A 26,519-nucleotide genomic window follows, 5' to 3' on the forward strand; every position below is an offset into this window, starting at 1 on the left:
AACTAGCAAAGGCCGCACAGCCCCAGCTCAGATGATGTTGTATTTCTACAGCAATATCCGTCTTGGATAAAAGATAACTTGCCAAAACTCCTGTCATCTGAAGAAGTGGGCTGTGCCCACAAAAGCTCATGATCCCATCTACATGTTTTGTTAGTCTATAAAGTGCTACCAGACCATTTGTTGTTTTTTAAGTTTATCTTGTACAGACTAACATGGCTACCCTCTGACGCTTCCGAGGTAGAGAAAATGATCGACTTTCTCCAGTGCCTCGCCATTGATTTTAATAGATGCGGGCGTATGGTACCTCATTTGGAGAGAGCTGATGGAGCACTTTGGCCCTCTTGATGTTGAGGGTGAGACTAAAACATATGTAAGCATCAGCAAACACCTTCAAGCTAGTTTGAAGATCTTTCCCAGAGTGAGCAAAAACTGCAGTGTCATCCGCAGACTGAAGTTCTGTGAAAGATGTGGTAGCAATCTTACTTTTAGCATTCAGCCTGTTGCCGTGTACAGCTGAAGCAACAGCTCGGCACGACAAAGGGATCTGCCCCCACAGATTTATGGGGCGCTATCACACGCAGTTTTCTCCATCCGCCCCCTCTCCGCGCCTGAGTCTCCTGGCACTGCTGCTCCCATAGAAGGACTACAGCCTCCTGAGCTGCCCAGTCAGTAACCCACATACGTACAAAACGATGGGGACTCATCATATCGTGGTTAGCTATAAGCACTCAAGAGAGACCTTGGAGTCATTGTGAAGAGTTCTCTGAAAACATCCCTTCAATGTGCTGAGCAGCCAAAAAAGCAAACAGAATGTTGGGAATCATTAAGAAAGGAGAATAAGACAGAGAATACAGTAATTCCTCATTTAACACGTGCCCGCTTAACACGTTGTCACGATAGCACGATTTTTTTTTAGGGAACGTTTTTTGAATTACACGACAGTCCCTGGAATAACACGATTTCCCCAGCTGGCCCGTTGCCAGCGGCTGCACGGGGCTTCCCTTGCTTCCCTGCAAAGCGGTGGAGGGTTCGCCGCTCGCCGCGCTGTTCCCCGGCAACCCCCCCTCTCCGGACACAGTGCGGGTTCTGGCAGATCTGCCACAGGGGTATACTCCCAACCCAGTCCCCCTCTCCTCTCCCCCCCTTCCATTACCAGAGCCAAACACCTCCCCTCCCTACTGTAACCCAGTCCCCTTTCTCCCCCAACCTTATGTCCTGGTCCCAACAGACACCACCACTTGAAACGCAACCCCCACCTTTCCCATTATTTTCAGTGGGAAAATTGACCCCACATAGCACGTTTTCACTTAACACGATCATTTTCTGAAACATACCTATAGTGCTAAATGAGGAATCCCTGTACCGTATTGCCTCTGCATAACTCCATGGTACGTCCAGATCTTGAATAGTGTGTGCAGATGTGGTCACCTCGTCTCTAAAAAGATATATTGGCATTGGCGAAAGTTCAGAAAAGGACAACAAAAATGACGAGGGGTATGGAACGGCTGCCATGTGAGGAGAGATTAATACAACTGGGACTTTTCAGCTTGGAAAGGAGGAAACTAAGGGGGGGAATATGATAGAGGTCTAGAAAATCCTGACTGGTGTGGAGAAAGTGAATAAGGAAAAATTATGTACTTGTTCCCATAACACAAGAACTAGGGGGTCACCAAATGAAATTAAAAGGTTTAAAACAAACAAAAGGAAGTTTTTCTTCATGCAACGCACAGGCAACCTGTAGAACTCCTTGCCAAAGGATGTTGTGACGGTCAGGACTTTAGCAGGGTTCAGAAAAGAGCTAGATAGATTCATGGAGGTTAGGTCCATCGATGGCTATTAGCCAGGATGGGCAGGAATGGGGTCCCGAGCCTCTGTTTGTCAGAAGCTGGGATTGGGCAAAAGGAGATGGATCATTTGATGGTTCCCTGTTCTGTTCATTCTCTCTGGGACACCTGGCATTGGCCACTTTCAGAAGACAGGATTCTGGGTTAGATGGACCTTTGGTCTGACCCCGAGTGGCCTTTTTTATGTTGTTGAAAAAATAAATCAGGAGGAGGAAGAGAGAAAAGAGGCGAAGGAAGAAAGTTTGCAAAGTGTTATGTAAGCTAAACCCAGTGCTGCTCTATAATTCATTCCCAAAAAGCATTTTGCCATTGAAAATTTAATGAAATTAACGAGGAGCGGAAACAGCTTCAGAGATGGAAACAAAAATCACAGGAGGAGGTTGCTCTGGGACCAGTTCAGAGATGTGCCGTAGGCCCACTTAGCACTATCCTTATGCCAGCGCAGCGCCATAAGCTGCAGTTCCCATGTGGCCAGAGGATCTGTACCAGCCCCCAGACTGGTAAAACACTTTTAGCTCAACCCCCCCCGGGTGCGAGCGCAGCTCTGGAAGGCGCACGACAGTTCCTGGTGTACCAGTCACTTTGCCACAAAGTTCCCTTTGTGGAATAAGATTGGGTTTCTCACGCCCAGCAACAGCGAGGGCCCAAGGTCTGCAGCGGTCCACAGAGGCAGTAATGATACATTCTGCTTTGCAACAAAACTCCCAAGCTACCAAGGCCCAAATAGGGGGGTGCGGGTGTGTGGGAGACAGAGCCTCAAGATTGTTCATGAAAGCCTGAAAGGCCGCGGCACGTATTCTCCTGGGGTAAAGCCGGGTTCGTCTCCAGGGAGAACTGAGCTAACGCAGGGTAGTTACAGAATCAACCCTGCAGAGCTACCAGCTGGTTCCTGCAGCTCAGAGCTGCTGGCCTGTTCTCCCAGCACCAGAACTTTCACCAAGGCAGCTCGGGAGTCTTCACATGTGAAAGTCAGCCACAGCAGGCTGTGGGCAGCCCCAGAACTTTCTCCTCACTTCACTTCACCCGGCCCATCTTCCGTCCTGGAGCTCTCCTCCTCAACGGAGCCTGGCGGGTGTGTCTGTCAACCTGGGCAGGGAGGCGAGTGCCCAGCTGGAGAGATGCACCAGGTCTCATTCCCTCTTGACTCCTCTGGGCTGGCAATCTCCAAGTGCTTTACACCCATTAAAGAACATAGCCTGAGAACCCAACAGTGACCTTAAGGCCTGTTCTTACCCACAACTCTTAACCCCCAGCGAGTAGCCCATTAATGAAGCAGCCCTGAAGTGTTTGCAGAGCGTAAATCTCACAATCCCAGGGGGGGAAACTGAGGCACAAACAGGCCATCAGGGGTAGAACCCTGTATCCTAAATCCCAGGCCTCTTTCCCCGGCTCTGCCTGGGACTATTCCCAGAACACCTTAGCTTCCAGCTCTTGGGAAAGAGCCCAGTTTCATTTTCAAAACCTGGCCTTTCAATTCCAGCTCTGGGCAACCCACCTGCTGGGGTGGACCCGACACTCACAGCTCAACACCATGAGGCGGCTGGGGGGAAAGGGAGTCAGGCCCCTACAAAAAAGAAGCCTTTAAAAAAACCCCAACACATCTCTGGCCCTAATTAACTACTCCACCACGCCTGGGTCTCCACTCCGGCTCAGGCCGCTAAGAGTTAATATGGCCCGCAGGCGGGGAAGGGGGTAGGGCCGCTTTGCTCCACTCCTTCCTGCGAGTTGCAATGCAGCGGGTGTCCAGGGTCGGTGCTGCGCGCCCGGCGAGCCGGCTGTGTATTTAGCGCCCGGCGTGTTGAAACGCGAGCATTTCCTCACTCCTCTCCCCGAACCACACCTCGGCCAGGGGCTGAAGTTCCCAAGGAAACTTTCCTCCTCCTCGACCCAGAGAAGGCGCCCGAGCCCGGCGCGCTCAGAGGGGAAGGTAAGGGGGCGGCTGGATCCTTTTCCAAATCCGCATCTCCACGCTGGTCAATTTCAGGGACCCAGAGCCGAGGCAGCTGGACTCCAGGCGGGGGTCTGGTGGCGCAGAGAAAAGGGGCTTAATCGCCTTCACTGGGGCAGCAGCCTGGCTTGATTCCTTGACCCCCGGCTGTGGGACGAGAGAGGGTGGGAAAGTCCCGCTGCCCGTGCGCTGGGCGCAGAGGAGCTGGGCCATTTTTGGGGGGTGGCTTTCTCGGAAGAGAAACTCGGTTGCAGCGTCTGGAACTGGCTGCACCATTCCAGAGCCTGGTTTGAATGCGGCCCATTGATTCAGGTTTGGAGTGGGGCTTGTGGGAAACCCCCTCCGGGCCCTTTCCTGGAACAGCTGGGGGGGGGGGGGTGAAGCAGGTAGGTGAAATGCTTTCCCGGGGCTTGCAAGGTTCAACCCACCCCCCCAGGAGGTTGGGGAGAAATCGAGCCGGAAGTCTCCTCTTTTTCAAACGTGTGTTTGAATTTAAACCGGAGAGGCAGGGCGTGAGCCATGGGCCAGGGCGGTTAGAGGCACAGGCTTGCAAGGCTCCTAGTGGCTGGAAGGCAAAGAGGAGCGAGGCCGGAGTGAATCCGGAGTGAGTCCCCTTTGCTGAGGACGGTGGGAACCTTTCCCACAGAGCCGGCTCTTCACTCCTGCGAGTAACAGGGCCGCTCTGGAGGGAGTGTTTGAAGAGTCACGCCCTTGGCTCCCTTCCTTAGGGTGAAACTGGCTGTAGAGGATGGGAAACGGCTCTTTTCTCCCTCTCTTGAGGTGGGTTTGGGTCTGGGCTGGCTTGCAGCGGGGGCTTGGTTACAGCAACCTGGAGCCTGAGCGGTTCGTTCCCTTCAATGTGACACCCCCACCTTGTGACCCTAATGTCCAGGCCCTGGACCTCTGCCTCGGTGGCCAAACTGCCAATAAAGGTCTTTAAAGGTCACTTTAAAACAAATAATGCAGAGGAATGGAAAAAACAGCCCTGGCTGCTTAAAGTTTAGGCTGCCGAAAAGCCTTTGGGGAACTTTTTTTTTTTTGGTCTTCCCTCTGCGATCCCTTTGCTGTGCTGATTCATTGGTGAGTAAGAAATTGGAGACCCCCCCAGTCTGCATCAGAGCCCTGATTATAGCTACGCGATTGCTTCACGCTGACCCCCTGCTGAGTCCAGGACAGCAGGGGCACCCCTGCCCAGGCAGGATCCCACGCCCGTGACGTGCCGCCTGCTGCTGCAGGATTTCTCAACAGCCAGGCGGGGAGGCGAGGCTGCAAGAGAAGTCATTTTGTGTGCGTGTAGGAGACGCAGCCTAGCTGTCTGGCCTGCTGAGCTGAGAACCAGCTGGCTCCCTTTCCCTTTCAAAGGGCTTTAGGGACCAGCAGGCCCGGTCCTGCTCCCTGTGGCATTGGATTGGGCCCATCGAGTCTTCCCCTGTCAGCAAAGAGCGTGGGTTGCCCATCTGTAAATTCCCACCGAGGATGGGGGGGAAGAACTTACCTATAACCCCAACCCCATCGGGGCAGATTCTGACCTTGTTCCATGGGCATGTGCCTCTGGAAGCAAGAACAGAACGTGGCTGCTGGTGTGGAGAGTCAAACCTGTCTGGCCTCTGGCCTCGAGGGTGAAAACTCCCTTAGTGTGAGTTACTTGGAAGGTCCTTTGCTTTGCTAAAGCAGTCTCTCCCCTGGATCAAGGGTGGATGGATTGATTTTTCTGGCGTGTGTTTGAATGAGACACTTGAGCTCGGGGGCGGGCAGGCAGGGGACCTGTTCCCTGAGAGGTTTCTATCCTCACTGGGGATTTTGAAATCAAGCCTTCTCTTCTGGAAGAGAGGCTTTCGCTGAAACGGGCGTGATTCTGCAGATGTTCTCTGGCCAGGGCGAGACGAGGGGATTAGGCGGGCAAAGTGGGTCCCATCTGGTCTTAGAACTGTGGCTCTCTAAAGAAACTCCTCAAGCGCCGTGACTCACCAGCCTTCGGGCCTCTTTGTGGCTCTCACGGCTTCCCAAGGACTTGGGAGAGAGAGAGAAAAATTAAACTGTGTTGCGTTTTCCCGCAGCGGGGTTTAGTTTTGCTACTCTGCCTTGCGTGTTGGGCACCCGCTGTTCCACACAGTAGCAAGAAAGGATCTTGATTAAATACCAAATATTTCAAGCTGCTTTCACTGTTCCCAGGAGGCCAGCAGGAGAAATGCTTAGGGCTCATTGTCACAGTATTCTTGGCTGGGGGCCGAGGAGGGTCTGAAATCTTGCCATCTCTCGCCTGGTTTTTCAGGCCCACAAAGGCGCAGCCTCCGTCTCAGCTGCGGTTGTGCAAAGCTCAGATGCCCAAGGGCTAGATTCTCAGTGAGGGTAAGCGAGCGTCAGAAGAGCAGGGTCAGTTCTACCTGAGGTGAACCAAAGAGGGTAGGCAGGTGTCAGAGCAAGATTTGATCCTTCACTGAATATCTTATGGCTGGCTCATCTCTGAAAAAGCCGGGGCTAGATCTGTGGCTGGTGTAAATCTTTACTCCATTGATGTCAGTGGGGCAAAACTACCATGCCCTGGCTGAGCATTTGACTCATTTGCTGCTGGAGAGAGAGGCTGTGTGCACTTGCCTTAGCGGTGAGTCCAGATCTAGCCATGGGAAACACACATGTTGTGTGGGGTTTTTTTTTTTTTTTTTTTAAAGGGCACCCAGATAGGAATTTCCTCTCTGGCCATGATTGCTGTGGTGAGCTGAGCCAAGTTTAAAAAAGAGAAGATTGAGGGGGAACAGGAGAGCAGTTTTCAGGAATCTAAAAGGGTGTCATAAGGAGGAGGGAGAAAACTTGTTCAACTTGGCCTCTGAGGACAGGACAAGAAGCAATGGGCTTAAACTGCAGGAAAGGTGGTTTAGGTTGGACATTAAGAAAAAGTTCCTACCTGTCAGGATGGTCAAACACTGGAATAAATTGCCCAGGGAGGTTGTGGAATCCCCATCTCTGGAGATACTTCAGACTAGGTTAGATAAATGTCTATCAGGGGTGGTCTAGGCAGTACTTGGTTCTGCCACGAAGGCAGGGGACTGGACTTGATGACCCTTCCAGTCCTAGGATTCTATTATTCTAATACCTGCAATTCCCTCACCCCTGATTTGGGGCATGTTTGCCTCTGTTATAATACTAAATGATATTGCATTTGTGCTCCCGTAGTACGTAGGAGCCCGCCCGTGGATCAGCACCCCCTGGGGCTGGGGGTGGTACAAACCAGAACGAAAAGACGGTCTCGAGGATCGACAGGTGCATGTTGCGTGGACACGGAGCGAGAGCGCTCGGTCTCACTAGACGGGGGAGGAGGGGAAATGGAGTTGCAGAGGGTATATCTACACTGCAGTCCAAGATCTGCAAGTCAGCTGACTCAGGCTCCCAGGGCTGCGAATTGTAGTGTAGGCGCTCAGATGGGGCGGGAGAGGGTGTCACAGCTCTGACACCAGCCCAAGCCAAAATGTCTCTGCTGCAGATTTTAGCCGATCTGGGCCCTGAGGTTTGGTCCTGCAGGTTTCTCGTTGGAGCAGCCAATCAGAGACCTCAAATCTCCTGAGTCCGAGCACGACTAACTAGCCCACAGAACAAGTGGGTTGCCAAACTCATGGTCCATTTTGGTCAATTTCACGGACGTGGGGTTTTTAAACTGGTAAACTTCAAGTTCAGGGATTTAAATCGGCAGTGTCCCGGTGGTGTAATTGGAGGTGTCCTGACCCGAAAAGGGTTGTGTGGAGGTCACAAGATTATTGCAGGGTGTGTGTGTTGCAGCACTGCTACCCTTACTTCTGCGCTGCTGTGGGTGGTGGTGCTACCTTCAGAGCCGGGGAGCAGCGGCTTCTGGCTGGGAGCCCAGCTTGGATGGCAGAGCTATCTCCAGTGGCAGCATAGAAGTAAGGATGGGTTGGCATGGGACTGATCCCTTTATTTCTGAGAAATGCTGCCCTTCCTCCCCTGCATGAAATCTGTCTAGTGTAGGGTAAAGCGCATCTGTGGCCAGATTTCACTATTCGAGATGTTTGCCAGGGCTGCAAATTTGGTAGGAGCCTAATGATAAAGGACAGAGGAGGGGTGGAAGGGAATGACCGGTCCAGAGCAGAGGTGACACGTGAATGTGACCACGATGCCCTCCTGTATATCATAGACAGACGGAACTGAACCTGGGATTCCTGGAGCTTTGTGCATGAGCTTCTACAGCTGGAGCAAAAGGCTGTAGAGGAAACTCCTTCTTTCTCTCTGTAATTGGGCTAAGGGCCGCTGCATGGGATAGTGAGTCACACCCAGTAGATGTGTGGGTTACGTATGCCGCTGGCTGGCTTTCTTCTGAAGGGGGGTTGGACTCCGAGAAGATCTGGGGATGGGACAAAGCATCGCATCTCGCTGTCTTCCCTGCCCGTGGCACAGGGCTGTCCCACGCCGTGCCGTGTCATGCTGCCGTGTCCACGGGGTAAAAACCGGACTAGCCCACAAAAGGCATCCAACTTAGTAGGGCTCGCTGGAAGTCTGGGGGCAGAAAAGATGCCCTGATCCCTCCAGCCCCGCTAGGCACTTAGCACAGGGCCGATGCGTGGGCTGGTGGCGGGAGCCATGCCGGATTTAGCGCTGCCCAAGCGGCGTGCAGGGGGTTAAGGGAATTTAGCCGAGCTCTGCAAATGCCAGCGGCCGGGCCGGGGCACAATGAGCCTTTGGCAGGCTGAGGAATGCTCTGTCTTTGGGGCTGAGCAGATTTTATATTCTCTAACAAGGGCGGTGGGGGGCGGGGAGGGGGAGCTTTCTTTCTGGACGGCTGGTTTCGTCTCATTCCGCAGTTGTGGGAGGGCTGCATCGGGAACAGCCCTGTTCGTTTCCCAACGGGAGTTGGGGAGCCTGTGGGTGGGTTTGGGAGACACATGCACCCCCCTTTCTCCAAGCAGATTCAGGGATTACTGTCATAGCGCTGCAGTAGGCAGCCTCAGTTGGCAATACTGCCCTTCCCCTCCATACGCTAGGGGCTGTACAGACACAAAGCAAAGAGAACCCACGTTGAGCTTGCGGGGATTATCTGGACATAGTTTCCCAGACTTGAGTTCTGTCTCCGCCCAATGTGGCACAGACACCAGAGCCTCATTCTCTTCTCACCGATCCCTGTACCCCTCAGGAGTGACTCCAGTGGGTTACGCCTGACGCAGCGGCTAGGAAATCCGAATCGGGCTCCAAAGAGCCTTCGAGCTCCTTGCCCTGAGCTGAGGACATGCTGGGCAGTGTTCCTTGTAAGCTGAGTGCTTGGGTGCCCACCCAGGAGAGATTCACGTGCCACCCGGCAGCTTAGCAGGGAGCCCACAGCCAGCAGCAGGTATTCTACAGGTGGTGCACATCCGCACATGCCTTGGTGCCTACAACATTTATTCTGTACATGGTTGGGAGGGAAAATAGAGGGCACACTAAGGATGTTAAAATGCAGTTAATTGACGAGTCCATAGGCACGTCTGCATTCCTCCTTTGAAATGTACAAGAGCCCAGCTGGGGCTCTTGTACATTTCAAAGGAGGAATGTGGAAGTGCCCATGGACTAGTCAAAAAACTGTCCCATAAGCAAATGCTTATTGGATAGTCGACTAGTCTTTAATATCCTTAGGGCCCGCTGGTGCCAGGTCCGGCTGCTAGAGCTCAGATGCCCATTCCACCATGGCCCCTGAGAATAGCTACTTCTGCCCCTCCGGTTTGGAATCTCCTCCCCTGCGTCTGAAATTCTCCATGGACTTGCTGCAGCTGCCCCTCAGCTTGGCCCCTCTCTGCTCCTTCTGCCTGGCTTAGCGGAGCGTTCTCCTCTGTGCCTGCCGCCGGCATCTCTCCCGTGCCCTGCTCATCAGAGCTGTCCAGTCCATGATGCTGGCTTCCCTGTTCACCCTTTCCACTGTCCTTTGTGCAGCACCTGCTGTTTGGAGCAACCTCCCTGTCTCTCTGCTTTGGATGCCTGGAATCTTTTTTTTTTCTTTTGCTGCCACCCCTTCATCGGGTCTGGCGGCCTCTCCCTCGGTGGCTGGGATTTTCACTTTGTAATCAGATTACTTAGATCCCTAAAGAGATGCCATTGGGATGGATAATGCCTGGCCACTACTGGCCTTTGACAGTGTAAATGGATGTTGCTCCCTGGGGGCCAGATTCCTGGGCAGTAAAATCGGGCAGGCTCTCTTGGATCAGACTCCCCTGTGGGTGTGAATCCGTGTTGCTCCCTTGAGGTCGGCAAGCCGGCCCCGTTTTACACCAGCTGGGGGGATGGCCCAGCGGCGCTGAATTGCGCTGGCAGCTCGGAGCTGGCGTTTCCAAGGCTGGCATGAATTGGGAGCATTCTTCTGAGAGGCTGCCCGGTTGAGCAGTTCCCTGGGCCCGAGCTCGGCCGCGGCCCTGCTGCAGGGAACAGAGCGGCCGTTTGAGGGGACTGGCTGGGTCTGTATTGTCGCTCTGTGCGCAGACAGGTCACCCGGGGCAGACGGCTGGAGCACAGCTGCATTCAAACCCGGTTGGGGGGGGAGTCAAGGGGGGAGTTTCCTTTCTATTCATTTCTGTTCTGTTTCCGTGACTGGCGAAAATCAAAGCTGCTTCTGCATATGCCTCTGTTCCCCTCCCCCTCTCGCCCAGAGCAGAGGCGCTGCCCACAGCGGCTTCCTGGCACTCAGTAGTTTTGGACCACGGGCAGCGCTCCCTGTTCGCGGAGCACTTGACTCTCTCCTGGGCAGCCACGGAAATGCCGCCCGACTGATTCGCGGAGTGCCCACAACCGCTCGCATGCGTTTCTGGTGGTGCACATGCCTGGGTGCGCAGAACAAAATGTATTCTGCACGGATGGGAATAATGAGAGGGAATACTGGCTGTGAGGGACTGCGGGCAGGTGGCTTCTCAGTCACTTCAGCTGCTCTGTGCCAGGGCTAGCGAGGCATAGTTGCTACCCAGTTGGGGTGGCAGCCTCTTTGCACTGATGCGAGGGAATCTACCAGCTGTGCCGTTCACCTCCTCCTTAAATCTATATTCTCCCATCATCTCGGTGCCAAGGGCAGTGAGGCCAACAGCCACTGTGCAGGGCCCAGGGCAAGATATGGGGGGCTCCCTGGCTCAGTGCCCCTGGAAGGGGCGGGGCCTCAGGCAGAAGGGGTGGGGCCAGGAGCAGACAGTCCTCACAGCCGCACAGAGCGGCACTCCGGCGGCAATTCAAAGAGGGCCAGGGCTCTGACTGCTGACACGGTATCGGTGGCTGTGAGCCCTAGGATCCCTTGAATTGCCAGGCCACAAGGCAACTGCTCGCTTTGTTCCCAGCCCTACCCCCTGTCAGTGGGCTTGGCCGAGGGCCCTGGTGTTGTGAACCAACCGCTCTCTTCCTGCTGTGTATTATCCCATCTCTCGAGGGGCGGGTGGAAACTGACATCTGGTCTAGTCACCAGGGGACAGGACTCCTGGCTTCTGTTGCTGAGTAGCGGTGTGCCTCAGTTTCCCCTTCTAAAGTAGAGGAGCAAATCCAAGAAGATGATTCCTCCTCCTTAGTAGGTGTGACGTGCTCCGAGACTGACTGTACGGCAGAAGCGCTCAGTATTATTGTCGGTCTTGTCCCATGTCTCCTATTCCACCCCCTGCTTCAAGTCTAGATAACCCGGAACAGGGACCCTACATCTCAGCGAAACCAGCCCAAGAACCGGGCATGTGCTTTCCTCTGCCGCCCCCCAGCTGATCTTGGTACAGAGGAAACACTTGTGATTTCACTAGTCTGCGGCAGTGACAGAAGGGAACTAAATTGATAATGGCTCAGGAAATAGTGTGGAGGAGGGGTGTTAATTCATCGAAATTTAACTCATTGAGTAGTCGATGGGATTTCTATCGATTAGTCGATAAGGGCGCTTCCGCCTTCGCTCTGATAAAGCTAGCAATGGGGAGAAACGACTCGGCGTCTAATCGCTTATGTCTCTGGTAGGAGTGGGTGGTGCAGGGAGTCTCTCCCCAGAGCTGCTCCCTCTCAGAGACGGAGCAAGGAGGGGGAGATGGATCTGAAGCAGGAGATGTCCAGATACCTCTGCAGAGCGGGGGTCTGGGGCAGGGCCAGAGCTTGGAGTTCCTGGACTGCCATGTCTGGGGGAAGAGTTCTCAGTCCCACCCCACAGCTTTGCTTCACCCGCCTTCCCCCTGGACCCGGCAGCCTGAGTGTGATGATCTTCAGGATGGTGTTGCAGGGGCAATGTGGCCTAGTGGTTGGGGTCTCTGGCATCCTGGGTTCTGTTCCTGGCTCTAAACCTGCTGTGAGACCTGGCCACCTTCCTGTTCTGTGCCTCAGTTTCCCCTTCCATCCTTTAGCTGTCTGGTCTGTTTAGATTGTAAGCTCTTTGGGGCAGTGACTGTCCCTGAGTGTGTGTGCAGTGCCTGGTCCAGTAGGCCTGGATTAGGGATGGTGTTTCTAGGTGTTACCGCTATAAATCAGCAGGTCTAGCGCCATGCAGGGGTCCGGTTTGTGCTACCAACACAGCCACATTGGGGATGTTGTACGCAAGCCAAGCAGCGTTCCGGTTTGTTGTATGGATCCGGTCATGCTACATAACAGGCCTGTATTTCTATTGCGCTCGTGAGAGCTGCAGCAGGGTGAGCAGAAGAGGGCAAATCAGGCCAAAATCTGCTTGTCTACATGAGGAAATTAATTTGGAGTAGGGTCAGGATGTGACATTAAACAGGATTCACTACGCCACATTAAACCCCTGTGTGAATGCCCTCGTTTGAAACTAAAGTGGCCTTCCTTTGGCTGATCTTAATTCACTTCCAAACTGGATTAAACTAAACTGCATTAAGACTGCTTTAATTCTAAATTGCAGCATCCACACAGGAATCAAATGTGATTTTTTTTTTTTTAAGTGTGCTTCAAATTCACACCTTCAGGTAATTTGGATTCATTTACCTCAATGTCTCTGTGTAGACAAGCCCTCTTTCCAGAAGTGCATCCACACAGAGGGAATCAGGAATCACTCTGTGTAGACAAGCCCTAGATTAGCATGAAACTAACATGCCTGATGCACCTTTGACTCTCGTGACCAGAATTTGTCTTCAGTGAGTAGGTACCGAGGAGGCCACTAGAAGCATCCCTGGTGCGTTGCCCTGGCGGCTCGGTTAGTACAAACCCATCCATTGGCACTGCCCTTCTCTTCGGACCAGCCCCGCAGTTGCTAGGCGACGGCAGTGGTTAAATAAATAGGGCCTTGCACAATGCCGACTGTGTCACCACCGCCTGTTCTTTGCTGGCCTGGCTGGCAGATGGGCTGGCACCAGGATTACTGGCTCGGTGGGTTGGGTGGGCCCGGATTGGCTTCACTTTTGGCAGGGCTGGGCTGTAAGAAAAGGCCCTGGTAGGAGGGTGTGGCAGGGATGCTGAGGTACAGGGGGTGGGTGTTAGGCCTGCGTCATGCTGTGTAGATGCTGGAGCCACAGGTTGGGACCCTTCCCCTGGGGTTACAAATGAGTGTGGACGCTCAAGCCGGAGGTTACCCAACTCAGGTGGCTAACTCCAGTTCTGCTTACGCTGGACCTGCATTGTTGTGTAAACGGGCCCTGGATTGGCCCTGCCATGAGAGAGAGCAGATTCCAGCCCTCACGCCACCGCTGTATCGGCTTCGTTGCCCGCTTGCGGGGCTAACGGGACGGCGCAGAAGCTGATGACTCCCCTTCTCTGAGCTGCCTCCACTTGTGACATTGGCCTAGGGCAGACATGGGGTGTAGGAAGGAGCCATTTCCACATCGGCCCCCGGCCTGGCTCTCCTCTGCCGGGCTCTGGTGTAAATTGGGAGCGACTCCGCTTTCGTAAGCAGAGGCCCAGCCCGGATTGGAATCGGAACGGCGCCCCCCCCCCCCCCCCCCCACGTCTGGCACCGGGATGTGGGGGAGGCAGGGCTGTGCTGTTCCCGGGCCTGCTGAGTCACTCGGTGGTCTGTCCTGCTGGTCGGCGTCTTTCCCCTTTTCGGTTTGCGAATGGAGAACTGGGGCGACATCCTCACTGGCTGATCAAGGCGTGTGAGTCACAGCGGCCCTCCCCCGCCTGGGGATGTGCGTGGAAAGGGGGGCGGTGGTCCCTCCCACACGCTCTTCTCCACCTGACCCCCACTGCAGCCGGCCCTGACCCACCAATCCACAATTTATTCAGAGCTGGATTCAGGCCAGGGCCTCTCGCCTACCGGGCTCCGTCGTGGGCCTGGGGAGCTATTACACACACACGCGCGCGCGCGCTGAGGTCAGTGTGTGTGTGTGTGTGTGTGTGTGTGTGTGTGTGTGTGTGTGCTCTGTTAGTTTCATTCCCAGTGAATTTGGGGCTGGCCAAGCCATGATCCGGACTTTCCTGGTTAGGCAGGGAGAGAGGGTCATAGGACCAGAAGAGGAGTCAATTTGCAGGCTGCTCTGGTCAGTTCTGGTCTCCTTGCGCGACGGAGCCTCTGTCCCCCGACTCTGACACAGGTCAGGGTTCTCCCCACTTCGCAGGTGGGCTAACTGAGGCACGGAAAGGCGAAGGGTCTGCCCGAAAGCCAACAGCAGCGCCCAAGCCCTGAGTCACTGCTGAGTCAGGCTGGTGTGTGTGCACCCAGAGTGTGCAGCGGAGACCAATCTGAAGAGACACACCTCTCCCAACATCAGGGCTAGAACCCAGAGTCAGGATAAAAGCAGTGTGTGTTCTAACTACTAGGGCTCACTGCCCTTCCAGAGTCAGGGATAAAAGCAGGGAGCCTTCCCTCCCCTCAAGTCCCCTGCTCTAAGCACTGGTGCATATGATCTGCCGCTGTGCAATCAGACCTGTGTGCGCACGTTCGGGTGAATCCTCTTCCGGGAGAAGCTGCTAGCTGGGCCTGACACTCAATGGGTGTCAATCCGGAGCTGCTCCGTTGAAACGGATGGATTTATACTCGCCCCAAAGCTGCCCAGGTGGGAGAGGAATTGGATCCAGAAGCTGGAATCCCAGCAGGGACAGGAGCTTGCACTTGTTACTCCCTGGCCTCGTTCCGAGTGCGAGGCAACCCCGAGCCGGCTGTTCCCTGCTCCCTGGCCCCGGCCTGTATCCAATCCCCGGAGCTGGGCCCCGGTGCCCCCAAACCTCCTCCAACGCGCAACGACTCCTCGCTGCTCCCCCGCGCTGACCCCAGGAGTGTCGGGCCTGATGTGTACCAGGGCAAGTGAAAAGAGAAACGAGCTCCGGGGAGTCTGGGCTCAAGCTGCCTGAGTCAGCTGCTCTTGCCGCCCAAGGGCGTTCTCCGTGGAAATGGAGCCCAGAGACGGGCCCTAGCAGGGACACCCCTGCCGTTGCAAGTGGCGGATTCCTCCCTGCTCCAGGCGGAAGATTCATCCGACCTGAGCAGGTTGGGGCAGGAAGGGCAATTCCAGTCAGGCCCAGCCTGAGGCGTGTTCCTGCGCAGCAGCCGTGGCCGCGGGGCCCGGGCAGGTCGGGGCTGGCTGCTCGCACCAACAGTTGGGGAAAAGGGAAGGGCGTGTGGAGGGGGATTTTTCTCTGCGCCGCACGCTGATGCTGGGAAGTTCGCCGGGTTAGCGGAAGGTCTGCTTGGGAGAGACTAACAGAGATGTGCTCATTCCTGCCCAGCTCCTTCCACCTCTGCTTCCAGTGGGGCACCCCTCCGCGGCCCCCCGGCTCCCGCCTGCACCCCTCTGCAGCCCCCCCCCCCCCCCCCGGCTCCCGCCTGAATCATGCACCACTCCTGCTTCCATTGGCACCTTTGACTTATTCAAATTAAGGCCACTGTAATTCTAAACAAGAGCATCTACACAGGAGTTTAGCACCGTCTAATGAATCCACTCTCTTTAAGCTACTGTGGCAACCAGGCTTAATTCACAATTAAGGGGCTCTGACTCCGGAATAAACGCAGCCCCCTCCCCTCCCGTGGTGTTATTCCACAGTAGTTATTCCACTTGGAATTCGCATTGACTTGCCTTAATCTGAATTAACGTCCCAGTGTAGACAAAGCTGTACGCTCATGCGGTGGGCTCGCGTGCCTCCAACTCGAAGCGCCTTGCGCCCTGATCCCATGGTGACGGCTGCGTGAGAAGTCCCGTGGTCGAGAGCATTTGGCTTATGTGCAAGTCCTCATCCCGCGCCATCCACGCCCCCTTTTGCGTGCCCAGCGGGAAGCTGAGCCGTGTGGGCACCCGCAGGGAAGCAGGCTGGTGAACGGTGTCTGTCCAGGCATGCGGCTGTTGGCCCGGCGGGGTCGGGGTGCGGGGGGAATCTGCGTGGCCCGGCAGGGGGCTGCTGGATGGAGCACCCTGGAGCCTGATCCACATCTCATCCTAAGAGCTCTTAGGACACCATCTCCCCTGGATCCTGGTTGCTCTGCTGGCTGAGAGGTGATGGGCCTTCTCATGGTGCCATTTGAAGGGATAAGGGGGGGCTGTTTGTTCCCAAGTCCGATGTGGGTGGGAGGTTCCCAACGTTGTCCTGCACCCCCATGTGTCTCCCATGTGCACATGCCGTGGGTTTACATGGGTTTGTGCACTGCAGCCTCGGAGGGTCTGTACACAGGGATGCTTGTATTTGCACACGTGTGTTGGCAGGCATGGCTGTCTGGGCAAGCATGCCCGCATTGGCACGCCTTTGCACGAACGTTCTGTGCGCATCTGCAAGCTAAGCGTGCTCCATGCATGTGCAGGGCCGTACATGCCGGCCTGTAACGGCGCTCTGGAGAAGTCGCATAGTCCCAGTTTGGGAGGCCCGGTTCTCCGCTCTGCTTCGGATTCCTTGTCACTTAGCCATTTCGTGCCTCAGTTTCCCTTCTGTACATAAAGGAAAATAGCCCTGCCTTGCCTCACAGGGGCGTGAGGATAAATACGGTACATACAACAGACACATGTCAACATGTGTCCAGGTCTGACCCAGTCAAGCAGCTCTGGCTTTTGGCCTGCTCTGACCTGTTTCTGCTCCCACGTGCTCTGCATCGGAGCCCTTCTCCTACAGCCCGGAATGCCCCTTGTGTCGGTCTTTTCTCCTAGCGCTCTGAGCAGGTTGAAGGCCTGGTGGAGTTAGGCCATTCCTGCCTGTCCCTCGTGCCTGGCAGTGCTGCTAGTGTCCCTCCCGAAGCTCCATCCTTGAGTGCTATTGGCATTCCTGAGTGGCTTAGGGGATAGGGCCCTTGCCTGGGGAGTGCAGGGTGGGGGGTTCAAGCCCCACCCACCCTGGGAGTTGCGGGACAGCCAACACAGGATGAAAGACCCTCAGGAGGTGGGGTGGGTTCCTAAGTGGCAGAACATGAGCCCTAGGCCACGGTCAGGCCTGGTCCCTGCGTGGCCTGTGCTGGATGTAGATTGAGACCTCAGAGTAATGAGCTGGCTAATGAGGCCATGACAGGAGCACTGTGTGTTCCCCGTTTGCCCTCCCATGGAATCTCTGGCACCATCCCTGTGAGCAGACTGACTTTGGGAGTGAGTGGAAGACACGCCTCACCCGAGCGGGTGCCGGGCCAGCCTCCATGCTTGGAAAGGTGCTGCCCATATCTGATACTTCCCTCTATGCCAGCATTAAGTGGGGTCACCCCAGAGCCCCCGCTTATGCTGTGTTAAAGCGGGGAGCATGTCTGGGCACGGTGATGAAGCGAGTCCCAGTGCCGTCCAGACTGTCCCATCGGACTAGGGGCTGCCCTTTGGACCAGGGCAGTGGGCCACTGTGGGCCACTGTCCTTGGTGAGGGCGGGCAGAGGTTCTTGGTCGGGGAGAATCTTCTAACATGGTCCCCTGCCAGAAAGGGCCCCCCCCCCCCCCAAACCCTCTCGGAGCCTCTCTAGAGGTGACTGATTCTCTTCCACATCAGCCCATTTGTGCCTAGCAAATCTAGGCCTTTGGCCTGCTCCCATCACTGCAATAGCTGGGTATCAGCTCGTTCTGGGGTAAGGAACGTCTTCAGCTGCAAATCCCTTTTGCGTTGCCAATTCTGGCAAAATCAGGGCCCGTCGCTTCCCACTTGCTACTGCTCCACCACTGTCTAGCAAAGGCAGGTGGTGCAGCATAGAGGGGGCTCGTGTGTCTCCCCAAACTTAGAACTAGAGCTACAAAACCTTCTTTCGGAAAGCTCTGCCCTAACTCAAGCTGGAATTGTTTTGGGGAGGTCCGACGGGCTTGTGTTACACAGGCGGGCAGATGAGATGGTCCTGGTGGTCCGTTCCGGCTCTCGTCGGTAGATAATCGTTTTTCTACTTTGCTGGCTGAACCTTAAGAAAATAGTTTTTGGGGGGAGAGCTTGAAACTTTGAATTCAAATCAAAACATTTCAGTTTGTGTTCCAGGCTACTTTAAGCCATTTTTAAATAAATAACTAGAATAAAATTGAGATTAATCTTTGAAAGGAAACATTGTTCAGAAACAAAACATATTTTTCATTTTTTTTTCTGAATTTGTTGTGGTTGACCCAAACGATTTGGTGAATTAGACACAGATTTGCCAAATGTTTTTGTCCACATCTTCTCTCCCCTTCCGCCACCTCCCCCCAAAAAGTTTCCAACTGGAAAACTTTTCCCAGTTCTACTCCAAGCAATTCCAAACACTGTTGAGGAAAATCTGCCCGCGTCTTGACAGCCAGCAGCTCCTGCGGTGACTGAATGGAAATCCTGAATGTGAGAAGTCCATGCAGAGCCAGGATGCTCTCAGCCTGCCGTTCAGATGAGCACAGTCCTGTCTACACTAGCCCTTAAACTATTGTCAGCCCTGGTGTAACATGGGCCAGTGTAGACACAGCTGGCTGGATGTTTAAATGCTGGCGGGTAGTTGGGGAAATATTGGTGTGATCAGTAATCTGGGAAACTCCAGATCCTCTTTCCCTTCCCTCCCCCCTGACTTTTCTGCTGAGTCATCTTTCCTGGCCGGTGGAAGCTGGCTGATAAACATCAATTTGTGCATTTGCCGGACCAAGTCGGGGATTCCTTATAACTCTGTGGGCAGCTGGGCGAGCCGAAAGTCTGGGACAAAGAGGTCAGCTTTGCCCTCGGCTAGTCACGCGGGCTAACTTCATGGGTTTAATTTTGGCTCTGCCCATTCATGCTGCCTTAAAAATGCCTGCTCTGTTTGGGGAAAGAGCAGCTTTTGCACCACTAGAGGTTTCTCTTACTTTCACAGATTCTGTCATAAGAACGGCCAGCTTGGGTCAGACCAACCGTCCATCTAGCCCAGTGTCCTGTCTGACGACAGTGGCCAATGCCAGATGCTCCAGAGGGAGTGAACAGAACAGGGAATCATCCAATGATCCCTCCCCTGTTGCCCATTTCCAGACACAGAGGCTAGGGACCCCATCCCTGCCCATCCTGGCTAATAGCCATTGATGGACCTAAGCTCCATGAATCTATCTAGCTCTTTTTTGAACCTTGTTAAAGTCCTGGCCTTCACCACATCCTCTGGCAAGGAGTTCCACAGGTTGTGCACTGAGTGAAGAGACTGACTGTCCTGAGCCCTTCTCTTTTCAGCCAGGCTCTGCTATCACCCCTTCCTTGGGGAGGATCTCTAAGCTCTTGGCAAAGAGTGAATTAGGCTCTCATAACCTCTCCAGGAAGTGAGCTGGGATCCTACTTGTACAGGTGGGGGAAATAAGGGCTTGGAGAAGGAAGGTGACTTGGCAGCCTTCCGCCTGTAAATCGGTGCTGAAGTGGGACTAGAACCCAGGCACCTTGACTCTCGATTCCCCTGCTCTAACCATTAGACTTCACTCCCTCCAAAGTGGGACGAGGATGAGGGATGTAAAAGGTTAACCAGTCACATGGTAGGTGTTAGGCTTACCAGAATGCTTACCAGAATGTTTAGCTGAGTCCAGCTGGCCGTGTGGGGGTGGCAGGCCCTGGCCACTCTGACTTGGCCCCTGTAGACTGGTGGGACTTGGACCCCAGCCATGCAGGCTGTGCATGTGGGCCGTCGGCTCTCGTGGCTCTGATTTGGCCCAGGCGGGCCAGCAAGGCCAAGCCAGCAAGGCTTTGGCTCTGGCCATGCCACAGGCCTGGCTGCTCCTACTTGGGTCGGCAGGACCCTGCCTACCCGCCAACAGTTAGTCATTTAACCAGCTAACTATTTAAACTAGTATCCCTAACCAGAACCAAGTACCCTGGCTCACATCTCCCCGTTTAGCGGCTAGGTAGTGCTAAGTTAACATGCATCCCAGCTGCCTCCTTGTCTTGCCTGGCAGTCCTAGGCGTGGGACCGTTCTCACGAGGCTTAGCTGGTTACCTCCCTCTGTGCTGTCCCACCCCTCGCTCTGCAAGTGTCCCCGGTACCCCAGCCTGCCTGCCGCTGTGCGTCACCTGCTCTCTGAGGGCAACGCACAGGCTGGGGCAGTGAGTTACCCTCTGGCGCCGTGTAAGCAAGCACCTTTATTCTTAAGGTAAAAGCAATTCTGGAGCAATTGCATGGAAACCAAGAGCTGTCGCTCCGCACGGGTGACGTGCCCCTCAGTCTTATGTATGGGGCTGTGTCGGCCAGCGTCCCTCCAGCTCTTCCACGAGGATTGGGGCTGCCTGTCTGTTTGGCTGCATCCAAAAGAAACCACCCTCGGGCGGGGTCAAGCTCCATGTTTTAAATCCAAGGCCCTTTTGTTGGTTGAGTGGCTGGGAAGCCCGGTTTAACGAGGCTCTGCAAACCCCCCCCCCCCCCCCCATGGGGTGGAAATTCTCTGGAGCTGTCTATAATCTCCGGTCACCCCCCCAGCACACACCGGTTATTTCCGGAAGGAGCTCAGGGGAGGGGCAGTACAACATAGCCACAGGTAAACCATGTGTAACACCGTACATAAGAACAGCCGTACTGGGTCAGACCAAGGTCCATCGAGCCCAGTAGCCTGTCTGCCGACAGTGGCCAGCACCAGGTGCCCCAGAGGGGGTGGACCAAAGACAATGATCAAGCGATTTGTCTCCTGCCATCTCTCTTCAGCCTCTGACAAACAGAGGCCAGGGACACCATTTTATCCCCTGGCTAATAGCCTTTTATGGACCTAACCTCCATGAAATTATCTAGCTTCTCTTTAAACTCTGTTATAGTCCTAGCCTTCACAGCCCCCTCTGGCAAGGAGTTCCACAGGTTGACTACATGCTGTGTGAAGAAGAACTTTCTTTTATTCGTTTTAAACCTGCTACCCATTAATTTCATTTGGTGTCCTCTAGTTCTTCTGTTATGGGAACTAATAAATAACTCTTCTTTATTCACCCTCTCCACACCACTCATGATTTTAAAGACCTCTATCATATCCCCCTTTAGCCTCCTCTTTTCTAAACTGAAAAGTTCCAGTTGCTTTAACCTCTCTTCATATGGGACCCATTTCAAACCTTTAGTTGCCCTTTTCTGAACCCTTTCTAAGGCCAAAATATCTTTTTTTGAGGTGAAGAGACCACATCTGTACACAGTATTCAAGATGTGGGCGTACCATAGTTTTATACAGGGGCAACAAGATATTCTGGGTCTTATTTTCTATCCCTTTCTTAATAATTCCTAGCATCCTATTTGCTTCTTTGACTGGCGCTGCACACCGCGTGGAAGTTTTCAGAGAACCATCCACGATAACTCCAAGATCTCTTTCCTGAGACCGTGGTCCCCAACGACACCGCCCGGGGTTGCAACGGCTGTCTCAGCCTCCCCCCTCCCTGCAGAGCTCTGGTCTTGCTGCTCATGCTCCTTATGCCGTTGTGAATGCAGCCTTTTGGGTCCTGCTGCTGATCGCTCACTGGCAGGAAGGCACTTGGAGACCCACCCACTCCCCTGCCGCCTCCATCCTGCCGGCTCTCCCCCTCCCCCTCCCTGCTGCTTTTCAAAGCATTTCCTCCATACAGCAGAGCCTGGGAGAACCAGGCTGCAGGGAAGATCAGCTGGGGGCTGAGGGCTCCCTCGTTCACCTGCCCATTGAACTGGGCTTCCAGGTCTGGATTTGCACAGGAGCTTGGTGCATCTGGTCCAGCGCTAGCTGGGAAATGTGGCCTTGATTGGCAGAGCAGGAGTCTATGAAAACGCCATGCGGGCAGTGGGTGCCAAGGCCTTGAAAACCTGCCCCAGAAGGCCCACGTGATGGGCAGTGAGGCGGGGAGCAGAAGCGGGGAAGCCTGGGGTATAAAAACCGCCTCCACAGACTTTCCATAGCTATTGTCTGTGGCTGGGATCTCGTGACACGGCCGCTCGCTCTTGTGGAAAGTCCGGTTTCCTTCCATGCTGCACCTCCTCCAGCATATGTAAAATCCGAGTGAGAAGTTAGTTTCCCACATAAAGGTCAGCGGCTGAAACGAGCAGACGAGGGTGTCTCTTCCCCTGCCCGTGGACGTGCTCTGCTGTGCTTGTGCCGTGTGTGTGTTTGCACGTGCGTGTGTGCGCACGATCACAGTGGGTTTTGTACAAAGGGTCGCCTCCAGGCTGCCTGCTGCAAAACTGATCGAAAGGGGGAAGCTCCCTGTTGGGTAGCACTAGTAGACTGGTTCTAAGCCTTGGCCCCCCTCCCCCTCCCACCCACTAGCAGGTGCCGTCTGCAATCCTGTTCACACTTGTGTGCCTGCATGTGTAGGGTCTGTGAGCTGGTATTGTCCCTCGTGCGGCGAGGTGCTCAGAACTGCTCGCCTTGTGATCTCCTCACCTTGTCGCTTGGCTCTTCTCCGCCCGTGAGGGGAGGAAGGATTAAAGCGCCCCTCTCAGAATCACGAGCCCCAGTCCGTGCTCTGTCCTCGGCCGGGCGTGGAAACGCCCAGGATTCCTCTGCGCTCTTGTGCACGGGAGTAGCCCTGGGTGGTTGTCTGCTGCTGGGGCCAGACCTCCAGGGGAGAGCAACGCCGGCCTGCCTGCGAAGGGCTGGGGGCAGGACGCCAGAACTTTGCACCCTCCGCCATTTACTTCACAGCCCCGGGTTCCAGGAGCTGGATGAGCACGACCTCCCTCGGGGGCTGGTTATGGGGGAAAGGGTGGAACACTAATAAGACTTCAGCCGGGGGAAGGAGATCGTGCTCTGTGTGGGGAGCAGGCCCCGCTTGTAACTGCGTCTGCAGTCGCCGGGCTCTTGCAGGGGGGTCAAACTCCTTGTGCTTGGCGAGTCGTGGCACTCCCCCCCCCCTCTTCTGGGGGTGTGCATGGCCCTTCCCAGCCCCCCAAGTGTAACTGAAAGCAGCCAGGGCAGGGACTCGGCCCAGTGACTAGCCACAGTGGCTGTGAATTCCAGCCCAACGCCCCTCGTCCCTCTGCGCCGGGGGCGGGCAGCAGGTATCCCTGGTGCCAGCTCTGTATTCCCCCAGGGAGGAGCCTGGCTGTGAAAGCCGACAGCTGTTAGACTGGCCGATGCTTTGGCTGGCACCGGCCCCCCAGGAAAGACCCCCAGCAAATATCCGAGAGAGGTGAGTCTCCCCTTTGCCGAGTAGCGAGGCTGGGCCGGGTGCTGGCAAACCCCGCCGGAGGCTCCCTTTCAAGTCTGCTGCGCTCGCGGCCGGGGCAGAGGAAGTGACCTTTCCTGTTTTCCAACGTGTAATCAAAACAGCCCCCCCCTCTGGACCTGCGTGCGGCGAGGGCTGGTGTGACGCAGCAAACGGCTCGCCCGCCTCCCCCCACCACTGGGAAACGTTTTTCCTTTTGGCTGATTACGGCCTGGGTTACAGGCGGGGTTTTTTTTTTTTTTTTTCCCCCCCAGTAGAACTAAGCTGGGGGGCGATTTGTTTTACCAGTATAAATATCCTGCTCTTCTCCCTGGGGCAGCGATCCTGTAGAAACCACCCCTCTGCCTCGCGCTTCTCGAGCTCCTTTGCCGCACGATGGGGCCTCAGAACTGGCCAGTGGTCACCAGCTGGTCGAGCGGGATCTGCTAGTCGATCCCGGAGCCTCTGACTGGTTTGGCTGGGAGGCTGTCAAGTGCGGGCACGTCAGCTGTCCCCCTCCCCCCAGGGTGAAAGGCGCTTACATTTCTTACTGGTACTGTCCTAGGGCAACCCGGATCCCTGGCGGCTCTTTATATAGCTCCCGGCTGGCTTTTGCCGCAGCTCAGCCAGCTCTTGCGGGTGCACCCTTGTGCACAGCTCCAGCTTCCTTTCACCTCTGTTCTCCTCCCCCCCCCCCCCCCCCCCCCCCACACACACTGCTGTGCTGCTCCTGACCTCTGCCTTGCAGCTGGCCCTGGGAGCATCCTGCTTGCTGTGTAGGGTGGGGGAGGCAGAGGAAGGGGTGCTGATGTCAGGGTGGACCCCACTTCCTCCTTCTCTGCACCATCTTTACACAAGGGGCAGGGTGGGGCCTTGGAAAAGGGGTGGGGCGGGGCCTTAGGAAAGGAGGCGGGGCAAGGGCATTTGGGTATGAGCGAGTTCAGTGAGTGGCAGCTGAGGCTAGTAAGCAGGCCGGATGAGTGGCCTCCATCTCAATGGGCCAAAGGATTGTCTTTTAAAGCTGGTCAGGATCCTTGTTAGATTTGGGGAAACTGAGGCACAGGGTGGGGCTGTGACTTGCTCAAGGTCACCCAGCAGGCCAGAGCCAGAATAGCCCCTCTCCCCCCCCCCCCCTGCTGAATCCCAGCGAGATTTGGCAGTATGGGAATAAGCTATCCGAGCATAAGTGCTCTTACGCAGTCTGTGTCCACGTTGGTTTGGAATATCGTACCGCTTTACGTACGCTGGCGAAATGAGAGCAGGACATCCGCTGTGTGCCGGCAAGGCCTGGCCCAGAATGGCTAGGATGCCCTGAGGGTCAAAGACCCTTCAGGTTCACCCATATCACAGCACCTGCCGCGTTCAAGCATCGTTCTGGGTTTTTCAGCCGGGGAAACTGAGGCACGGATACACAAGGCCAGGAATGGAACCCAGATTTCCACACTCCCAGGCTAGGGCTATCTCCTTTGGCCACTGTCGTGCTACAGGCATCAGCACTTGCTAATCCAGCTTTGACTGGGACTTGGGTGTTGCACTAGACCTTGAAGTCCTATCCGTTGGAGCCCCATCTGCATGTGGTGGTGGTAGGAGGGAAATTCCTCCTTGCGTGGTTCCAAAACCCCAGTTGATGACTTGGAGGAGACAACCGGCCCCCACTTCTCCCCACCCTCCCCAAGGCACAAGAGGGGGCGACAACTTGAACCAGGACAGATTAGTGCTGCAGAAACCGGTCCCGATCCTCCTCTGAGCGCTATAAATGTAAACCAGGGGTCGCTGCGTGGAGAGTGACCGCGTCACGTTGTAGGAGACCAGTCCCAAGCCTGCGGGAACAGTCTGGCAGGCTGGGTGATCCAGAAAGTCCTTGCCACATCTCCTGAACTTCCCCCCCCCCCCCCCAAGTTATGGATTGGAGTGTTTGGGTCCCAGCCAGTGACAACCCCCAACCCCCCATTTCCTTGGGCTGTCTGGCCTGCCCGCTGCTTATTTGTTTTTCGGCCTCTGAGTCAGAGCCCAGCTGGAAATGAAGATGCATTTCCCCCTTCTCCTTTTAGAAATTAAGCTTTATAACCTGCTGGGAAAGGACAGACTATTTATAGCCCTGGGTGTCCAGGGATACTTGGGTTTGTTTTGGTCTGTGTGGGTGGCTCTTCTTCCCTGGACACATCCTCCTGTTCCCTCCCTGCACTGGGTCTCCCTGTAACGGAGGTGGGGCTGCCCGGACGTGCAGGGGTGCTTCGAAGAGTTGCATCCCGGCTCATTTGGCTGGGCGCGTACATGCACGGTGCAAAGGGATTGGCGCTCTGAGCAGAACCGCGCCCTTCAGCACGGCTGGGGCGGGGCAGGTGGAGACGGGGAGGCGGAACCCTTTTTGAAACCAGCGGCAATGCGCGTGGGAGGAGGATCCCCTAGGTAAGAGGAAGGTTGATGCATTCTGCAGGGCTAGACTTGGTTCCTATTGAAATCCCTCAGCAAAACTCCCAGACACCAAAGGGAGCAGGGTCAGGAAGGGGGGGTTCGTCTCCAGCTGCTTTCGACCCCTCGCTCTCTCCCCCGCCTGTGTCTCTGAGCTGGGCTGACTTCCCTTAGCAAGACGAACCCATGCTAGTTCCTGTTCGTTCTCGTTAGGGCTGCGGAGGGGGGAGCTGGAATCTGTGCCGACTCCTGCATCCTCTACAGAACCCGCTGCTAAGCTTCAGCAGCAGCGTCGTGATGAGTGGAGGGGGGCGCAGGAGGCGGACGGAGCACAGCCTCGCGTTCCAGCTTTTTGTGAAGATCAGAGTGGCAAACTTCACATCTCCCTTCCTCCCCAAAAGCCCCCCCCTCATTAAACCTTCAAGCTAAGCACCCTTCCTCTGCCGCTTGAGTTCCCCTTCCTCGACTCAGTCGGTAAGTGGGGTGAGGGGGATCACCCAGTCTCCTGGGCATTTCGAGAGACTCGGCGTGTTCAGATCACGGAGCTGGGGGGGGCGGCTAGAGGGAGAACGTGGGGGGAAGGGGAGGAGGTATTGAGTCCCCAAGGAAGCATAAATATTCCCCAGGCTGTTTGTCGGTTCTGCTGAGTCACTGTTCTGACCACCAGCTCCTGTCTGGCTGCTGAGCATCATGTTCTAGGGATGTTAACTATCGTTAATTGAATAGTCGAGTAACCTCAAGAGTTCTTACCGGTTAGTCGACTATTCTCTAGTCCCTGGGGGCGGAGCCAGCAGCCAGTGTGCTCCAGCCTCACTCCCGAGGAGCCTCCTGTCACTCCATGCTGCTGCCTCTGTATCCGAGGCAGCAGTGCAGGGTGCCAGGTGGGAGCTGGTCTGTGAGGGGAGCCGGTTTAAAAACCAGCTTCCCTCGCCGACCAACTGCCTGTCCCCTGTGCCGCTGCCTCTGATGAAGAGGCAGCA

General features: G+C 55.3%; 1 protein-coding gene across 1 annotated transcript in view; it reads left to right on the forward strand.

The window, feature by feature from the left end:
• Positions 1-3,584: 3,584 nt before the first annotated feature.
• The window catches only part of CDC42SE1 (CDC42 small effector 1), a 59,021-nt gene continuing 36,086 nt past the window's right edge, over positions 3,585-26,519 (forward strand). Inside the window, exon 1 of the mRNA XM_075907982.2 lies at positions 3,585-3,771. The gene's annotated coding sequence lies outside the window, so the exon portion shown is untranslated. The remainder of the gene's footprint in view (positions 3,772-26,519) is intronic.

Source organism: Pelodiscus sinensis, chromosome 22 (genome assembly GCF_052426305.1).
Source record: "Pelodiscus sinensis isolate ZL-2025 chromosome 22, ASM5242630v1, whole genome shotgun sequence".
Lineage (NCBI taxonomy): Eukaryota > Metazoa > Chordata > Testudines > Trionychidae > Pelodiscus > Pelodiscus sinensis.